This window comes from Melospiza melodia, chromosome 4 (assembly GCF_035770615.1).
Source record: "Melospiza melodia melodia isolate bMelMel2 chromosome 4, bMelMel2.pri, whole genome shotgun sequence".
NCBI lineage: Eukaryota > Metazoa > Chordata > Aves > Passeriformes > Passerellidae > Melospiza > Melospiza melodia.
The window spans coordinates 44810825-44829913 of record NC_086197.1 but is presented as its reverse complement, the minus strand read 5'-3'; positions in this window follow the sequence as shown (position 1 = coordinate 44829913).

The following is a 19089-nucleotide window of genomic DNA, read 5'->3' as shown; positions in this document are numbered from 1 at the left end:
GTTTTATCAAATCAGCCCAACTTGGCACTGGTGCCACCATGGGTCTGGTCACCATCCTGCCTATCTTATCTTTTCAGGAGCCAGCCGGTCACTCCCCGCCATAGGCCCCCAGACAAAAAGCTCGGCCCGTTTCCCTGGCAAACAAAAGTAAGCTACCCCGCTTCTGGATGGCAGATTGCAGGAGCCACTTTGCACCATCAAACTAGCCCGTCTTGGCACTGGTGCCACCTCTGGTCTGGGAACCATCCTGCGTATCGTGGATTCTAATTAGCCAGCCGGCCACTCCCTACCACAGGCCCCCAAACACAAACAACGGCGCTTTTCCCTGGAAAACAAAACTCGCCTACCAACTATTTGATGGCAGATTACAGGAGCCACTTGGTACTATCAAACCAGCCCAACTTGGCACTGGTGCCACCATGGGTCTGGTCACCATCCTGCCTATCGTAACTTTTCAGGAGCCAGCCGGTCACTCCCAGCCATAGGTCCCCAGTCACAAACCTCGGCCCGTTTCCCTGGCAAACAAAAGTAAGCTGCCCCGCTTCTGGATGGCAGATTGCAGGAGCCACTTGGTACTATCAAACCAGCCCGACTTGGCACTGGTGCCACCTCTGGTCTGGGACCCATCCTGCGTATCATGGATTCTAAGGAGCCAGTCGGCCACTCCCAGCCAGAGGCCCCCAAACACAAACAACGGCCCGTTTCCGTGGCAAACAAAAGTAAGCTGCCCCGCTTCTGGATGGCAGATTGCAGGAACCACTTGGTAGTATCAAACCAGCACAACTTGGCACTGGTGGCACCTCTTGTCTGGTAACCATGCTGCGTATCGTGGTTTCTAAGGAGCCAGCCGGGCACTCCCAACCACAGGTCCCCAAACACAAACAATGGCGCTTTTCCCTGGAAAACAAAACTCGCCTGCCAACTTTTTGATGGCAGATTGCAGGAGCCACTTGGTACTATCAAACCAGCCCAACTTGGCACTGGTGCCACCATGGGTCTGGTCACCATCCTGCCTATTGTAGCATTTCAGGAGCCAGCCGGTCACTCCCTGCCATAGGCCCCGAGACAGAAAGCCCGGCCCGTTTCCCTGGCAAACAAAAGTAAGCTGCCCCGCTTCTGGATGGCAGATTGCAGGAGCCACTTTGTACTATCAAACCAGCCCGACTTGGCACTGGTGCCACCTCTGGTCTGGGAACCATGCTGCGTATCGTGGATTTTAGGGAGCCAGTCGGCCACTCCCAGCCATACGCCTCCAAACACAAACAACGGTCCATTTCCCTGGCAAACAAAAGTAAGCTGCCCCGCTTCTGGATGTCAGATTGCAGGAACCACTTGTTGCCAAGTTGGGGTGGTTTGATAGTACCAAGTGGCTCCTGCAATCTGCCATCAAAAAGTTGGCAAGCGAGTTTTGTTTTCCAGGGAAAAGCGCCGTTGTTTGTGTTTGGGGGCCTGTGGCTGGGAGTGGCCAGCTGTCTCCTTAGAATCCACGATACGCAGGATGGGTCCCAGACCAGAGGTGGCACCAGTGCCAAGTCGGGCTGGTTTGATGGTGCAAAGTGACTCCTGCAATCTGCCATCCAGAAGCGGGGTAGCTTACTTTTGTTTGCCAGGGAAACGGGTAGAGCTTTGTGTCTGGGGGCCTATGGCTGGGAGTGACCGGCTGGCTCCTGAAAAGCTACGATAGGCAGGATGGTGAGCAGACCCATGGTGGCACCAGTGCCAAGTTGGGCTGATTTGATAAAACCAAGTGGCTCCTGCAATCTGCCATCAAAAAGTTGGCAGGTGAGTTTTGTTTTCCAGGGAAAAGCACCGTTGTTTGTGTTTGGGGGCCTGTGGCTGGGAGTGGCCAGCTGGCTCCTTAGAATCCACGATACGCAGGATGGTTCCCAGACCAGAGGAGGCACCAGTGCCATGTTGGCCTGGTTTGATAGTACCATGTGGCTCCTGCAATCTGCCATCCAGAAGCGGGGCTGCTTACTTTTGTTTGCCAGGGAAACCGGCCGAGATATTTGTCTGGGGGCCTATGGCTGGGAGTGAGCGGCTGGCTCCTGAAAAGCTACGATAGGCAGGATGGTGACCAGACCCATGGTGGCACCAGTGCCAAGTTGGGCTGGTTTGATAGTACCAAGTGGCTCCTGCAATCTGCCATCAAAAAGTTGTCAGGCGACTTTTGTTTTCCAGGGAAAAGCGCCGTTGTTCTTGTTTAGAGGCCTGTGGCTGGGAGTGGCCGGCTGCCTCCTTTGAACCCAGGATACGCAGGATGGTTCCCAGAGCCAAGGTGGCACCAGTGCCAAGTTGGGCTGGTTTGATAGTACCAAGTGGCTCCTGCAATCTGCCATCCAGAAGCGGGTCAGCTTACTTTTGTTTCCCAGGGAAACGGGCCGAGGTTTGTGTCTGGGGGCCTATGGCTGGGAGTGACCGGCTGGCTACTGAAAAGCTACGATAGCAGGATGGTTACCAGACTCATGGTGGCACCAGTGCCAAGTCGGGCTTGTTTGATAATACTAAATAGCTCCTGAAATCTGCCATTCAGACGCGGGGCAGCGGATTTTTGTTTGCTGGAGAAAAGTTCCGTGGTTTTTTTTTGGGGGTATATGGCTGGACGTGGCCGGCTGGCTCCTTAAAAAGATCGATACGCAGGATTGTTCCCTGACCCAAGGTGGCATCACTGCCAAGTCGGGCTGTTTTCGTAGTACCAAGTGCGTCCTGCAATTTGCCATCCAGAAGAGGGGCAGTTGAGTTTTGTTTGCCAGAGCAAAGGGCCGTGGTATGTGTTTGGGGGCATATGGCTGAGAGTGGCCGGCTGGCCCCTGAAAATCCACGATAGGCAGGATGGTTCCCAGAGCCAAGGTGGCACCAGTGCCATGTTGGCCTGGTTTGATAGTACCATGTGGCTGCTGTAATCTGCCATCCAGAAGCGGGGCAGCTTACTTTTGTTTGCCAGGGAAACGGGCCGAGATATTTGTCTGGGGGCCTATGGCTGGGAGTGACCGGCTGGCTCCTGAAAAGCTACGATAGGCAGGATGGTTACCAGACCCATGGTGGCACCAGTACCAAGTTGGGCTGGTTTGATAGTACCAAGTGGCTCCTGCAATCTGCCATCAAAAATTTGGCAGGCGAGTTTTGTTTTCCAGGGAAAAGCGCCGTTGTTTTTGTTTAGAGGCCTGTGGCTGGGAGTGGCCGCCTGTCCTCGTAGAATCTACGTTACGCAGCATGGTTCCCAGAGCCAAGGTGGCACGAGGGCCAAGTCGGGCAGGTTTGATAGTACCAAATGCATCCTGCAATCTGCCATCCAAAAGCGGGGCAGTTTACTTTTGTTTGCCAGAGAAACGGGCCGAGGTTTGTGTCTGGGGGCCTATGGCAGGGAGTAACCGGCTGGCTCCTGAAAAGCTACGATAGGCAGGATGTTTACCAGACCCATGGTGGCACCAGTGCCAAGTTGGGCTGAATTGATAGTACCAAGTGGCTCCTGCAATCTGCCATCCAGAATCGGGGCAGCTTATTTTTGTTTTCCAGGGAAACGGGCCGAGGTTTGTGTCTGGGGGTCTATGGCTGGGAGTGACCGGCTGGCTCCTGAAAAGCTACGATAGGCAGGATGGTGACCAGACCCATGGTGGCACCAGTGCCAAGTTGGGCTGGTTTGATAGTACCAAGTGGCTCCTGCAATCTGCCATCAAAATGTTGGCAGGCGAGTTTTGTTTTCCAGGGAAAAGCGCCGTTGTTTTTGTTTGGGCGCCTGTGGCTCAGAGTGGCCGGGTGGCTGCTTAGAATCCACGATACGCAGGATGGTTCCCAGACCCAAGGTGGCACCAGTGCCAAGTCGGGCTGGTTTGACACTACCAAGTGGCTCCTGCAATCTGCCATCCAGAATCGGGGCGGCCAAATTTTGTTTGCCAGGGAAACGGTCCGAGGTTTGTGTCTGGGGGACTATGGCTGGGAGTGACCGGCTGGCTCCTGAAATGCTACAATAGGCAGGATGGTTCCCAGACCCATAGTGGCACCAGTGCCAAGTTTGGATGATTTGATAGTACCAAGTGGCTCCTGCAATCTGCCATCAAAAAGCTGGCAGGCGAGTTTTGTTTTCCAGGGAAAAGCGCCGTTGTTTGTGTTTGGGGGCCTGTGGCTGGGAGTGGCCGGCTGGCTCCTTAGAATCCACGATATGCAGGATTGTTCCCAGACCCAAGGTGGCACCAGTGCCAAGTCGGGCTGGTTTGATGGTGCAAAGTGGCTCCTGCAATCTGCCATCCAGACGCGGGGCAGCGGATTTTTGTTTCCATGAGAAATGGTCCGTGGTTTGTTTTTGGGGGTATATGGCTGGGCGTGGCCGGCTGGCCCCTTAAAAAGCTCGATATGCAGGATGGTTCCCTGACACAAGGTGGCACCAGTGCCACGTCGGGCGGTTTTCGTAGTACAAAGTGCGTCCTAAAATTTGCCATCCAGAAGAGGGGCAGTTGAGTTTTGTTTGCCAGAGAAAAGGTCCGTGGTTTGTTTTTGGGGGCATATGGCTGAGAGTGGCCGACTGGCCCCTGAAAATCCACGATAGGCAGGATGGTTCCCAGACCAGAGGTGTCACCAGTGCCAAGTCGGGCTGGTTTGATAGTACTAAATAGCTCCTGCAATCTGCCATGCAGAAGTGGGGCAGCTTACTTTTGTTTGCCAGGGAAACGGGCCGAGGTTTGTGTCTGGGGGCCTATGGCTGGGAGTGACCGACTGGCTCCTGAAAAGCTACGATAGGCAGGATGGTGACCAGACCCATGGTGGCACCAGTGCCAAGTTGGGCTGGTTTGATAGTACCAAGTGGCTCCGGCAATCTGGCATCAAAAAGTTGGCAGGCGAGTTTTGTTTTCCAGGGAAAAGCGCCGTTGTTTGTGTTTGGGGGCCTGTGGTTGGGAGTGGCCAGCTGGCTCCTTAGAACCCACGATACGCAGGATGGTTCCCAGACCAGAGGTGGCACCAGTGCCAAGTTGGGCTGGTTTGATGGTGGAAAGTGGCTCCTGCAATCTGCCATCCAGAAGCGGGGTAGCTTACTTTTGTTTGCCAGGGAAACGGGCCGAAATATTTGTCTAGGGGCCTCTGGCTGGGGGTGGCTGGCTGGCACCTGAAAGGCTACGATAGGCAGGATGTTTACCAGACCCATGGTGGCACCAGTGCCAAGTTGGGCTGGTTTGATAGTACCAAGTGGCTCCTGCAATCTGCCATCAAATGTTTGGCAGGCGAGTTTTGTTTTCCAGGGAAAAGCACCGTTGTGTGTGTTTGGGGGCCTGTGGCTGGGAGTGGCCGGCTGGCTCCTTAGAATCCACGATACGCAGGATGGTTCCCAGACCCAAGGTGGCACCATTGCCAAGTCGGGCTGGTTTGTTAGTACCAAGTGGTTCCTGCAATCTGCCATCCAGAAGCGGGGCAGCTGAATTTTGTTTGCCAGAGAAAAAGGCTGTTGTTTGTGTTTCGGGGCCTGTGGCTGGCAGTGGACGGCTGGCTCCTGAAAATCCATGATACGCAGCATGGTTCCCAGACCAAAGGTGGCACCAGTGCCAAGTCGGGCTGGTTTGATACTACCAAGTGCGTCCTGCAATCTGCCATCCAGAAGCGGGGCAGCTTAATTTTGTTTGCCAGGGAAACGGGCCGTGGGTTTTGTATGGGGGCCTATGGCTGAGAGTGGCCGGCTGGCTCCTGAAAATCCACGCTAGGCAGCATGGTTCCCAGATGCAAGGTGGCACCAGTGCCAAGTCGGGCTGGTTTGATGGTGCAAAGTGGCTCCTGCAATCTGCCATCCAGAAGCGGGGCAGCTGATTTTTGTTTGCCAGAGAAAAATTCCGTGGATTGTTTTTGGGGGCATATTGCTGGGAGTGGCCGGCTGGCTCCTTAAAATGCTCGATACGCATGATGGTTTCCAGGCCCAAGGTGTCACCACTACCAAGTCGGCCTGCGGTTTTAGTATCAAGTTCATCCTGCAATTTGCCATCCAGAAGAGGGGCAGTTGAGTTTTGTTTGCCAGAGAAACGGGCCGAGGTTTCTGTTTGGGGACATATGGCTGAGAGTGGCCGGCTGGCCCCTGAATATCCACGATACACAGCATGGTTCCCAGACCAGAGGTGGCACCAGTGCCAAGTTGGGCTGGTTTGATAGTCCCAAGTGTCTCCTGCAATCTGCCATCCAGAAGCGGGGCAGCTTACTTTTGTTTGCCAGAGAAATAGGCCTAGGTTTTTGTCTGGGGGCCTGTGGCTAGGAGTGGCCGGCTGGCTCCTTAGAATCCACGATACGCAGGATGTTTCCCAGACCCAAGGTGGCACGAGTGCCAAGTCGGGCTGGTTTGATAGTACCAAGTGGCTCCTGCAAACTCCATCAAAATGTTGGCAGACGTGTTTTGTTTTCCAGGGAACTGCGCCGTTGATTTTGTTTGGGGACCTGTGGCTGGGAGTGGCCGGCTGGCTCCTTAGAATCCACGATACGCAGGATGGTTCCCAGACCCAAGGTGGCACCAGTGCCAAGTCGGGCTGGTTTGATTACACCAAGTGGCTCCTGCAATCTGCCATCCAGAAGTGAGGCAGCTAAGTTTTGTTTGCCAGAAAAAAGGGCCGTGGTTTTTGTTGGGGGCCTGTGGCTGGGAGTAGCCGGCTGGCTCCTTAAAATCCACGATAGGCTGGATGGTTCCCAGACCCAAGGTGGCACCAGTGCCAAGTCGGGCTGGTTTGATAGTACCAAGTGGCTCCTGCAATCTGCCATCCAGAAGCGGTGCAGTTGAGTTTTGTTTGCCAGAGAAAAGGGCCGTGGGTTGTGTTTGGGGGCATATGGCTGGGAGTGTCCGGCTGTCTCATTAAAAAGATCGATACGCAGGATGGTTCCCAGACCCAAGGTGGCACCAATGCCAAGTCGGGCTGTTTTTATAGTACCAAGTGCGTCCTGCAATTTGCCATCCAGAAGAGGGGCAGTGGAGTTTTGTTTGCCAGAGAATAGCGCCGTTGTTTGTGTTTGGGGGCTTGTGGCTGGGAGTGGCCGACTGGCGCCTTAGAATCTGTGTTACGCAGCATGGTTCCCAGACCAGAGGTGGCACCAGTGCCAAGTTGGGCTGGTTTGATAGTACCAAGTGGCTCCTGCAATCTGCCATCCAGAAGTGGGGCAGCTTACTTTTGTTTGCCAGGGAAACGGGCCGAGGTTTGTGACTGGGGACCTATGGCTGGGAGTGACCGGCTGGCTCCTGAAAAGCTACGATAGGCAGGATGGTGACCAGACCCATGGTGGCACCAGTGCCAAGTTGGGCTGGTTTGATAGTACCAAGTGGCTCCTGCAATCTGCCATCAAAAAGTTGTCAGGCGAGTTTTGTTTTCCAGGGAAAAGCGCCGTTGTTTGTATTTGGGGGCCTGTGGCTGGGAGTGGCCGGCTGGCTCCTTTGAACCCACAATACGCAGGATGGTTCCCAGACCCAAGGTGGCCCCAGTGCCAAGTCGGGCTGGTTTGATACTACCAAGTGCGTCCTGCAATCTGCCATCCAGAAGCGGGGCAGCTTAATTTTGTTTGCCAGGGAAACGGGCCGAGGTTTTGTTTGGGGGCCTATGGCTGAGAGTGGCCGGCTGGCTCCTGAAAATCCACGCTAGGCAGCATGGTTCCCAGATGCAAGGTGGCACCAGTGCCAAGTCGGGCTGGTTTGATGGTGCAAAGTGGCTCCTGCAATCTGCCATCCAGAAGCGGGGCAGCTGATTTTTGTTTGCCAGAGAAAAATTCCGTGGATTGTTTTTGGGGGCATATTGCTGGGAGTGGCCGGCTGGCTCCTTAAAATGCTCGATACGCATGATGGTTCCCAGGTCCAAGGTGTCACCACTACCAAGTCGGCCTGCGGTTTTAGTATCAAGTTCATCCTGCAATTTGCCATCCAGAAGAGGGGCAGTTGAGTTTTGTTTGCCAGAGAAACGGGCCGAGGTTTCTGTTTGGGGACATATGGCTGAGAGTGGCCGGCTGGCCCCTGAATATCCACGATACACAGCATGGTTCCCAGATCCAAGGTGGCACCAGTGCCAAGTTGGGCTGGTTTGATAGTACCAAGTGTCTCCTGCAATCTGCCATCCAGAAGCGGGGCAGCTTACTTTTGTTTGCCAGAGAAATAGGCCTAGGTTTTTGTCTGGGGGCCTGTGGCTAGGAGTGGCCGGCTGGCTCCTAAGAATCCACGATACGCAGGATGTTTCCCAGACCCAAGGTGGCACCAGTGCCAAGTCGGGCTGGTTTGATAGTACCAAGTGGCTCCTGCAAACTCCATCAAAAAGTTGGCAGGCGTGTTTTGTTTTCCAGGGAACAGCGCCGTTGATTTTGTTTGGGGGCCTGTGGCTGGGAGTGGCCGGCTGGCTCCTTAGAATCCACGATACGCAGGATGGTTCCCAGACCCAAGGTGGCACCAGTGCCAAGTCGGGCTGGTTTGATTACACCAAGTGGCTCCTGCAATCTGCCATCCAGAAGTGAGGCAGCTAAGTTTTGTTTGCCAGAAAAAAGGGCCGTGGTTTTTGTTGGGGGCCTGTGGCTGGGAGTGGCCGGCTGGCTCCTTAGAATCCACCATATGCAGGATGGTTCCCAGACCCAAGGTGGCACCAGTGCCAAGTCGGGCTGGTTTGATAGTCCCAAGTGGCTCCTGCAAACTGCCATCCAGAAGCGGGGCAGCTGAGTTTTGTTTGCCAGGGAAATGGGCCGTTGTTTGTGTTTGGGGGCCTGTGGCTGGGAGTGTTCGGCTGGTTCCTGAATATGTACGATACGCAGGATTGTTCCCAGACCCAAGGTGGCACCAGTGCCAAGTCGGGCTGGTTTGATGGTGCAAAGTGGCTCCTGCAATCTGCCATCCAGACGCGGGGCAGCGGATTTTTGTTTCCATGAGAAATGGTCCGTGGTTTGTTTTTGGGGGTATATGGCTGGGCCTGGCCGGCTGGCTCCTTAAAAAGCTCGATATGCAGGATGGTTCCCTGACACAAGGTGGCACCAGTGCCACGTCGGGCGGTTTTCGTAGTACAAAGTGCGTCCTAAAATTTGCCATCCAGAAGAGGGGCAGTTGAGTTTTGTTTGCCAGAGAAAAGGTCCGTGGTTTGTTTTTGGGGGCATATGGCTGAGAGTGGCTGGGTGGCCCCTGAAAATCCACGATACACAGGATGGTTCCCAGATCCAAGGTGGCACCTGTGCCAAGTCGGGCTGATTTGATAGTACTAAGTAGCTCCTGCAATCTGCCATCCAGAAGCGGGGCAGCTTACTTTTGTTTGCCAGGGAAACGGGCCGAGGTTTGTGTTTGGGGGCCTATGGCTGAGAGTGACCGGCTGGCTCCTGAAAAGCTACGATAGGCAGGATGGTGACCAGACCCATGGTGGCACCAGTGCCAAGTTGGGCTGATTTGATAGTACCAAGTGGCTCCTGCAATCTGCCATCCAGAAGCAGGGCAGCTGAGTTTTGTTTGCCAGAGAAAAGGGCCTTGGTTTGTGTTTGGGGGCATATGGCTGGGTGTGGCCAGCTGGCTCCTTAAAATGCACGATATGCAACATGGCTCCCAGACCCAAGGTGGCACCAGTGCCAAGTTGGGCTGGTTTGATAGTACCAAGTGGCTCCTGCAATCTTCCATGATCACGTGGAGAAATACTTTCTGGTTTCAGCCTCATGCTCTTTCTTCTCTCCCTCAACTTCTCTATCACCTCTCATCTGGTTCACATGCGCTGTCTTCAAGGTCCACAGGCTACTTTTCACAGAATCTTCTGGCCTGATGAAGTAAGAATGATGAATAGAACAGAGCTGGGATCTATTTTCCAGTTTGGATAAAATGCATTCTGCACACAAATCCAAGGAGAACGGGCTGCCCCGATGCCCAGAAAATCTTTCACTCCTGCTAGTGTTCTACGTCAACCGCAACTTAGTCTGAAAGAAAAGCTTTTTCTCTGAGAGCATCTGAGAGGTTTGCATGAAGCACTGATATCTGACATATGCAATTTTGAATAGGAGAGGAAAAAGAAAATGGCAAGGAGTTTTTAATTTTAGTGGTTTCAATTTTAATTTCCGTGCACTTTTTCAAAACTTGTCAGCTCAAATGCCCATCAACATCTTTTAGTCATCTGTAAGTCAGTATTCATATAAAATGTGCTTCAAATCCAAAGAATTTCAAATTTGCACTCCAAGCTTCTATGCCTAGATTTATGATTTCCTACACATATTAGATGAAAGGAAGGCCTTTTTTACTGTGGGAGTGCTGGAACACTGGAACAGGTTGCCCAGAGAAGTTGTGGGTGTCCCATCCCTGAAAGTATTCAAGGTCACCTTGGACGGGGCTTGGAGCAGCAACAAAGGAGAAGCTTGATGGTAGAGAAACAAAGTTGGACTATAGAAGAAACTCGGATTGAAGTATAGGATCAAGTTTTCTCTCAGCTCTTGGGGTAAATTCAAAGTTGTACAAAATGACATTTATCTGTGCTATTCACTACTGTAACAGAAAGTTTCATGAAAACTGTACAGAAGATAGTAAATTTTAAAAGAGATAAGAATTACAGCATAAAATCCATGGGATAGGTTACAACATGAGACACTCTCTAAGAGAAAATCTCTTTGTTTCAGCACTTCATCGGGGTAAGATTTCATGAAGTGCCAAAGAAGGCGGCAAAATATCATTCGGGACATTATTTACTGGAATTCAGCCTGGCCATTAGTAGGAACTGCCTTTGAACATATCATGTAGATATACCACACACACTTTCCCTTCACTGAAAAATTACTGTTTACAACAAATAAGCAATTGACGATCAAAATTGATTGAAAGCATCTTAAACATGTCAAGTATTTCATTGTAGATGATCTGTGATCCAAATGCTTCTTCCACCTTCGAGAGGGACAGAAGAATTCTTCCATATCATGATGGTTTAAAATTGTATCAACCAATGTTTTCTGCTGAAAAGATATCATCTATTTTTTTCTATTTTTGGAAGAAAATATTCCTAGACATACAACAGGTGAGAACTAAGTAATTTTAAAGAAACAAATGAAATGAAAATATTCTGTAAATAGAATGAAATGAAAAGCTGTGTTTTAAATAGGAGCTAAATATTAAACAGAATTTTTGTACCAGGCATTTGAATTACTGCACCAGCTCTTTTGCCCATCAAGAGAGGCATTTAGCATTTCAGTCTTTTCCAAGGTGTTCATGATCTGCTATGCTGATCTCTGTGTGTGCCTAGGTGTGTGTGGAGGGGGGGGCATATGAAGGGGAGTGTGTATGTTTGCTTTACAATTGTTGTGGCAGATTCATGCCTCAGCTCCACATTTTGTTTTAAAAAGGTCACACCGAGTGGATATGAAGTTTACTATCAACAAGAGATCGATTCCCAAATCATCCATTTGACTCTCCCTTATAAATCATGTGCTTTGTTGCATATTTTATCAAATATACTTTCAAGCCAGATGGAGGAAGGAGGATGTGGGAATCCCTCCACCATCTTGCAACTTTTATGTAAGTAGGTTTTCAAGAAAATCATCATTTCTCTTTTAAATATGTCTGGAACAGGCATGATGGTAGTGTCAACCTGTTGGAGTTTTTGTTGCTGGAAGAAGTTGTACAAAAGGATTGGTTTTTACATTGACCAGTTACTGAATCAAGTGCAGGAATACATTGGAAATTTAGCTGGGGGTTCCTTTTCCCAGCAGACTACTTCTAGAACGAGCTTGTACACTGAAGCTGACTCTTTTGCTCTCTTTTTGTTTCTTTCCTATTTTCTTGGCTTCTTTGCCACTATCTAGACAATTTTGGAACTTTGTTCCCAACTAAAATGGTTTCAATAGTCTGATTGTGATCATACATTTTTACAAGGAATTTTTAAAATCTTTCCTCGAGTCCAGAAAGTCAAGGACTTAGATCTTTTTCTTCCCTTATCAATATTGCCATGAAATTGATAAATAAAGACCAACTCTTTATTTTTGTTTTTAACCCACGTAGATAATTCCCATCCATTAATCCATTTTGTGGACCAATAGCTGCCATTCTGATGGAAGCTGTCACTTCTTAACAATAGGCATTCTGTGACTATGTTGACTGCACTTTGGGTGAAGATCCTAACTGGTCTTAGATATACATAGGGAGAAATTTGCTCAGCCAGTGTCAGTCTTAAGCATGCGTATCAGAAGATCTTTCTAGAGCTGGGAATTTTCCCATGAAAGGGATTCAGTTAGGGAAGAGACACTTGTGCCAGAGTTTTACATTCTTCTTGAACACTGCTTAAGGAACTTAGATGCCATGTCCATTTGGATCTCTGTCTGCACAGAACTTTGTCATGCCAGCGCTTTGAAATGCATCTTGAAGAGAATTCACTAGCACAGAATGAAAGAGAGTGGAAGGGGTTGGTGGGGCTAACCAGGCCCAACCCCCCTGCCTAAACCAGGATACCTAGAGCCTCTTGCCCAGGATTCTATCTGGGTGTACTTTTAATGTCTTCAAAGATCCAGGCTCCACAATCTTTCTGGGCAGTCTGTGCCGTGGTTCAGTCACCCTGACAGTAAAGAAACATTTACTGATGTTCAAAGGCAATCTCCTGTATTTCAGTGTGTGCCCACTGCCTCTTGTCTTTTCCCTCAGCATCACTGAAAAGACACTGATTCCCTCCCCTTTGCACTATTGCTTCCATATGTATGTGTGATGCCATGTAGAGGTATGTCAAAAACCTCCCTGAAGCCCAGGCAGATAATATTCCCTTCATCTACCAGTCAAGTTGATTCATCAGAGGAGTTTAAAGTGATGTTCAGCATGAAATTCCCCTGAAAAATCATGCTAACTACATTATTTGGTCATCTGTCATGTGCCTGGCAAGGATTTCCAGGAAGAGCTGCTTCATCAACTTCCTGGGGATAAAAAAGAGGCTGGCTGGTTTGTACTATGGCGAGTCCTCTTAATTGCCTTTTTTGAAGATGGGTGTCATTTGCTAACATCCACTCTTTAGCTCCTCTTCTCATCTACACCTCGGCAAAAAGCTTTTCCACTATGTCTGGCTAGGAAAAACTGTGCCAGCACAGAAAACATCTCCCATCGTGTTCTAGAAGTTGCACGGATGTCTGCCAAGTGTTTGGCAGGAAGAAAAGAAAAGTTGTCCAAAACAGCTTCCAATCGAATGTTCCTGTGATTGGAAAAGTCAGGAGAGTGCAAAGGTACTGTTTTCTATCAGTTGGCAAGGTGCGCACACAATCCCAGTGTTGTACAGCTTGCTTCTTCACCTTCCCGAAGCTGCCGCTCTCGCCGGCTGCCGGAGCCCAAGAAGCGGCTTCTTCGCGCAAAGACGATTGTGCCGCTCACAGTGCTCTCCTTAGCGCGGCTTCTGCCGAAAGACGCCCGGCAGCGGCTCTTACCTCCGGAGAGCATCCTACCTTCGTCTTTAGCTCCTCTTCTCATCTACACCTCGGCAAAACGCTTTTCCACTATGTCTGGCTAGGAAAAACTGTGCCAGCACAGAAAACATCTCCCATCGTGTTCTCGAAGTTGCACGGATGTCTGCCAAGTGTTTGGCAGGAAGAAAAGAAAAGTTGTCCAAAACAGCTTCCAATCGAATGTTCATGTGATTGGAAAAGTCAGGAGAGTGCAAAGGTACTGTTTTCTATCAGTTGGCAAAGTGCGCACACAATCCCAGTGTTGTACAGCTTGCTTCTTCACCTTCCCGAAGCTGCCGCTCTCGCCGGCTGCCGGAGCCCAAGAAGCGGCTTCTTCGCGCAAAGACGATTGTGCCGCTCACAGGGCTCTCCTTAGCGCGGCTTCTGCCGAAAGACGCCCGGCAGCGGCTCTTACCTCCGGAGAGCATCCTACCTTCGTCTTTCGCGTCTTTTGTAGTCTACATCTTAGCAAAACGCTTTTCCACTATGTCTGGCTAGGAAAAACTGTGCCAGCACAGAAAACATCTCCCATCGTGTTCTCGAAGTTGCACGGATGTCTGCCAAGTGTTTGGCAGGAAGAAAAGAAAAGTTGTCCAAAACAGCTTCCAATCGAATGTTCCTGTGATTGGAAAAGTCAGGAGAGTGCAAAGGTACTGTTTTCTATCAGTTGGCAAGGTGCGCACACAATCCCAGTGTTGTACAGCTTGCTTCTTCACCTTCCCGAAGCTGCCGCTCTCGCCGGCTCCCGGAGCCCAAGAAGCGGCTTCTTCGCGCAAAGACGATTGTGCCGCTCACAGGGCTCTCCTTAGCGCGGCTTCTGCCGAAAGACGCCCGGCAGCGGCTCTTACCTCCGGAGAGCATCCTACCTTCGTCTTTCGCGTCTTTTGTAGTCTACATCTTAGCAAAACGCTTTTCCACTATGTCTGGCTAGGAAAAACTGTGCCAGCACAGAAAACATCTCCCATCGTGTTCTAGAAGTTGCACGGATGTCTGCCAAGTGTTTGGCAGGAAGAAAAGAAAAGTTGTCCAAAACAGCTTCCAATCGAATGTTCCTGTGATTGGAAAAGTCAGGAGAGTGCAAAGGTACTGTTTTCTATCAGTTGGCAAGGTGCGCACACAATCCCAGTGTTGTACAGCTTGCTTCTTCACCTTCCCGAAGCTGCCGCTCTCGCCGGCTCCCGGAACCGAAGAAGCGGCTTCTTCGCGCAAAGACGATTGTGCCGCTCACAGTGCTCTCCTTAGCGCGGCTTCTGCCGAAAGACGCCCGGCAGCGGCTCTTACCTCCGGAGAGCATCCTACCTTCGTCTTTCGCGTCTTATGTAGTCTACACCTCGGCAAAAAGCTTTTCCACTATGTCTGGCTAGGAAAAACTGTGCCAGCACAGAAAACATCTCCCATCGTGTTCTAGAAGTTGCACGGATGTCTGCCAAGTGTTTGGCAGGAAGAAAAGAAAAGTTGTCCAAAACAGCTTCCAATCGAATGTTCCTGTGATTGGAAAAGTCAGGAGAGTGCAAAGGTACTGTTTTCTATCAGTTGGCAAGGTGCGCACACAATCCCAGTGTTGTACAGCTTGCTTCTTCACCTTCCCGAAGCTGCCGCTCTCGCCGGCTGCCGGAGCCCAAGAAGCGGCTTCTTCGCGCAAAGACGATTGTGCCGCTCACAGTGCTCCCCTTAGCGCGGCTTCTGCCGAAAGACGCCCGGCAGCGGCTCTTACCTCCTGAGAGTGGCAGCTTCGGGAAGGTGAAGAAGCAAGCTGTACAACACTGGGATTGTGTGCGCACCTTGCCAACTGATAGAAAACAGTACCTTTGCACTCTCCTGACTCTTCCAATCACAGGAACATTCGATTGGAAGCTGTTTTGGACAACTTTTCTTTTCTTCCTCCCAAACAGTTGGCAGACATATCTGCAACTTCTAGAAAACGATGGGAGATGTTTTCTGGGCTGGCACGGTTTTTCCTAGCCAGACATAGTGGAAAAGCGTTTTGCTAAGATGTAGACTACATAAGACGCGAAAGACGAAGGTAGGATGCTCTCCGGAGTTAAGAGCCGCTGCCGGGCGTCTTTCGGCAGAAGCCGCGCTAAGGAGAGCCCTGTGAGCGGCACAATCGTCTTTGCGCGAAGAAGCCGATTCTTCGGTTCCGGGAGCCGGCGAGAGCGGCAGCTTCGGGAAGGTGAAGAAGCAAGCTGTACAACACTGGGATTGTGTGCGCACCTTGCCAACTGATAGAAAACAGTACCTTTGCACTCTCCTGACTTTTCCAATCACAGGAACATTCGATTGGAAGCTGTTTTGGACAACTTTTCTTTTCTTCCTGCCAAACACTTGGCAGACATCCGTGCAACTTCTAGAACACGATGGGAGATGTTTTCTGTGCTGGCACAGTTTTTCCTAGCCAGACATAGTGGAAAAGCGTTTTGCTAAGATGTAGACTACAAAAGACGCGAAAGACGAAGGTAGGATGCTCTCCGGAGGTAAGAGCCGCTGCCGGGCGTCTTTCGGCAGAAGCCGCGCTAAGGAGAGCACTGTGAGCGGCACAATCGTCTTTGCGCGAAGAAGCCGCTTCTTGGGCTCCGGCAGCCGGCGAGAGCGGCAGCTTCGGGAAGGTGAAGAAGCAAGCTGTACAACACTGGGATTGTGTGCGCACCTTGCCAACTGATAGAAAACAGTACCTTTGCACTCTCCTGACTTTTCCAATCACAGGAACATTCGATTGGAAGCTGTTTTGGACAACTTTTCTTTTCTTCCTGCCAAACACTGGCAGACATCCGTGCAACTTCTAGAACACGATGGGAGATGTTTTCTGTGCTGGCACAGTTTTTCCTAGCCAGACATAGTGGAAAAGCGTTTTGCCGAGGTGTAGACTACAAAAGACGCGAAAGACGAAGGTAGGATGCTCTCCGGAGGTAAGAGCCGCTGCCGGGCGTCTTTCGGCAGAAGCCGCGCTAAGGAGAGCCCTGTGAGCGGCACAATCGTCTTTGCGCGAAGAAGCCGCTTCTTGGGCTCCGGCAGCCGGCGAGAGCGGCAGCTTCGGGAAGGTGAAGAAGCAAGCTGTACAACACTGGGATTGTGTGCGCACCTTGCCAACTGATAGAAAACAGTACCTTTGCACTCTCCTGACTTTTCCAATCACAGGAACATTCGATTGGAAGCTGTTTTGGACAACTTTTCTTTTCTTCCTGCCAAACACTTGGCAGACATCCGTGCAACTTCTAGAACACGATGGGAGATGTTTTCTGTGCTGGCACAGTTTTTCCTAGCCAGACATAGTCGAAAAGCGTTTTGCCGAGGTGTAGACTACATAAGACGCGAAAGACGAAGGTAGGATGCTCTCCGGAGGTAAGAGCCGCTGCCGGGCATCTTTCGGCAGAAGCCGCGCTAAGGAGAGCACTGTGAGCGGCACAATCGTCTTTGCGCGAAGAAGCCGCTTCTTGGCTCCGGCAGCCGGCGAGAGCGGCAGCTTCGGGAAGGTGAAGAAGCAAGCTGTACAACACTGGGATTGTGTGCGCACCTTGCCAACTGATAGAAAACAGTACCTTTGCACTCTCCTGACTTTTCCAATCACAGGAACATTCGATTGGAAGCTGTTTTGGACAACTTTTCTTTTCTTCCTGCCAAACACTTGGCAGACATCCGTGCAACTTCTAGAACACGATGGGAGATGTTTTCTGTGCTGGCACAGTTTTTCCTAGCCAGACATAGTGGAAAAGCTTTTTGCCGAGGTGTAGACTACATAAGACGCGAAAGACGAAGGTAGGATGCTCTCCGGAGGTAAGAGCCGCTGCCGGGCGTCTTTCGGCAGAAGCCGCGCTAAGGAGAGCACTGTGAGCGGCACAATCGTCTTTGCGCGAAGAAGCCGCTTCTTCGGTTCCGGGAGCCGGCGAGAGCGGCAGCTTCGGGAAGGTGAAGAAGCAAGCTGTACAACACTGGGATTGTGTGCGCACCTTGCCAACTGATAGAAAACAGTACCTTTGCACTCTCCTGACTTTTCCAATCACAGGAACATTCGATTGGAAGCTGTTTTGGACAACTTTTCTTTTCTTCCTGCCAAACACTTGGCAGACATCCGTGCAACTTCTAGAACACGATGGGAGATGTTTTCTGTGCTGGCACAGTTTTTCCTAGCCAGACATAGTGGAAAAGCGTTTTGCTAAGATGTAGACTACAAAAGACGCGAAAGACGAAGGTAGGATGCTCTCCGGAGGTAAGAGCCGCTGCCGGGCGTCTTTCGGCAGAAGCCGCGCTAAGGAGAGCCCTGTGAGCGGCACAATCGTCTTTGCGCGAAGAAGCCGCTTCTTGGGCTCCGGCAGCCGGCGAGAGCGGCAGCTTCGGGAAGGTGAAGAAGCAAGCTGTACAACACTGGGATTGTGTGCGCACTTTGCCAACTGATAGAAAACAGTACCTTTGCACTCTCCTGACTTTTCCAATCACAGGAACATTCGATTGGAAGCTGTTTTGGACAACTTTTCTTTTCTTCCTGCCAAACACTTGGCAGACATCCGTGCAACTTCGAGAACACGATGGGAGATGTTTTCTGTGCTGGCACAGTTTTTCCTAGCCAGACATAGTGGAAAAGCGTTTTGCCGAGGTGTAGATGAGAAGAGGAGCTAAAGACGAAGGTAGGATGCTCTCCGGAGGTAAGAGCCGCTGCCGGGCGTCTTTCGGCAGAAGCCGCGCTAAGGAGAGCACTGTGAGCGGCACAATCGTCTTTGCGCGAAGAAGCCGCTTCTTGGGCTCCGGCAGCCGGCGAGAGCGGCAGCTTCGGGAAGGTGAAGAAGCAAGCTGTACAACACTGGGATTGTGTGCGCACCTTGCCAACTGATAGAAAACAGTACCTTTGCACTCTCCTGACTTTTCCAATCACAGGAACATTCGATTGGAAGCTGTTTTGGACAACTTTTCTTTTCTTCCTGCCAAACACTTGGCAGACATCCGTGCAACTTCTAGAACACGATGGGAGATGTTTTCTGTGCTGGCACAGTTTTTCCTAGCCAGACATAGTGGAAAAGCTTTTTGCCGAGGTGTAGATGAGAAGAGGAGCTAAAGAGTGGATGTTAGCAAATGACACCCATCTTCAAAAAAGGCAATTAAGAGGACTCGCCATAGTACAAACCAGCCAGCCTCTTTTTTATCCCCAGGAAGTTGATGAAGCAGCTCTTCCTGGAAATCCTTGCCAGGCACATGACAGATGACCAAATAATGTAGTTAGCATGATTTTTCAGGGGAATTTCATGCTGAACATCACTTTAAACTCCTCTGATGAATCAACTTGACTGGTAGATGAAGGGAATATTATCTGCCTGGGCTTCAGGGAGGTTTTTGACATACCTCTACATGGCATCACACATACATATGGAAGCAATAGTGCAAAGGGGAGGGAATCAGTGTCTTTTCAGTGATGCTGAGGGAAAAGACAAGAGGCAGTGGGCACACACTGAAATACAGGAGATTGCCTTTGAACATCAGTAAATGTTTCTTTACTGTCAGGGTGACTGAACCACGGCACAGACTGCCCAGAAAGATTGTGGAGCCTGGATCTTTGAAGACATTAAAAGTACACCCAGATAGAATCCTGGGCAAGAGGCTCTAGGTATCCTGGTTTAGGCAGGGGGGTTGGGCCTGGTTAGCCCCACCAACCCCTTCCACTCTCTTTCATTCTGTGCTAGTGAATTCTCTTCAAGATGCATTTCAAAGCGCTGGCATGACAAAGTTCTGTGCAGACAGAGATCCAAATGG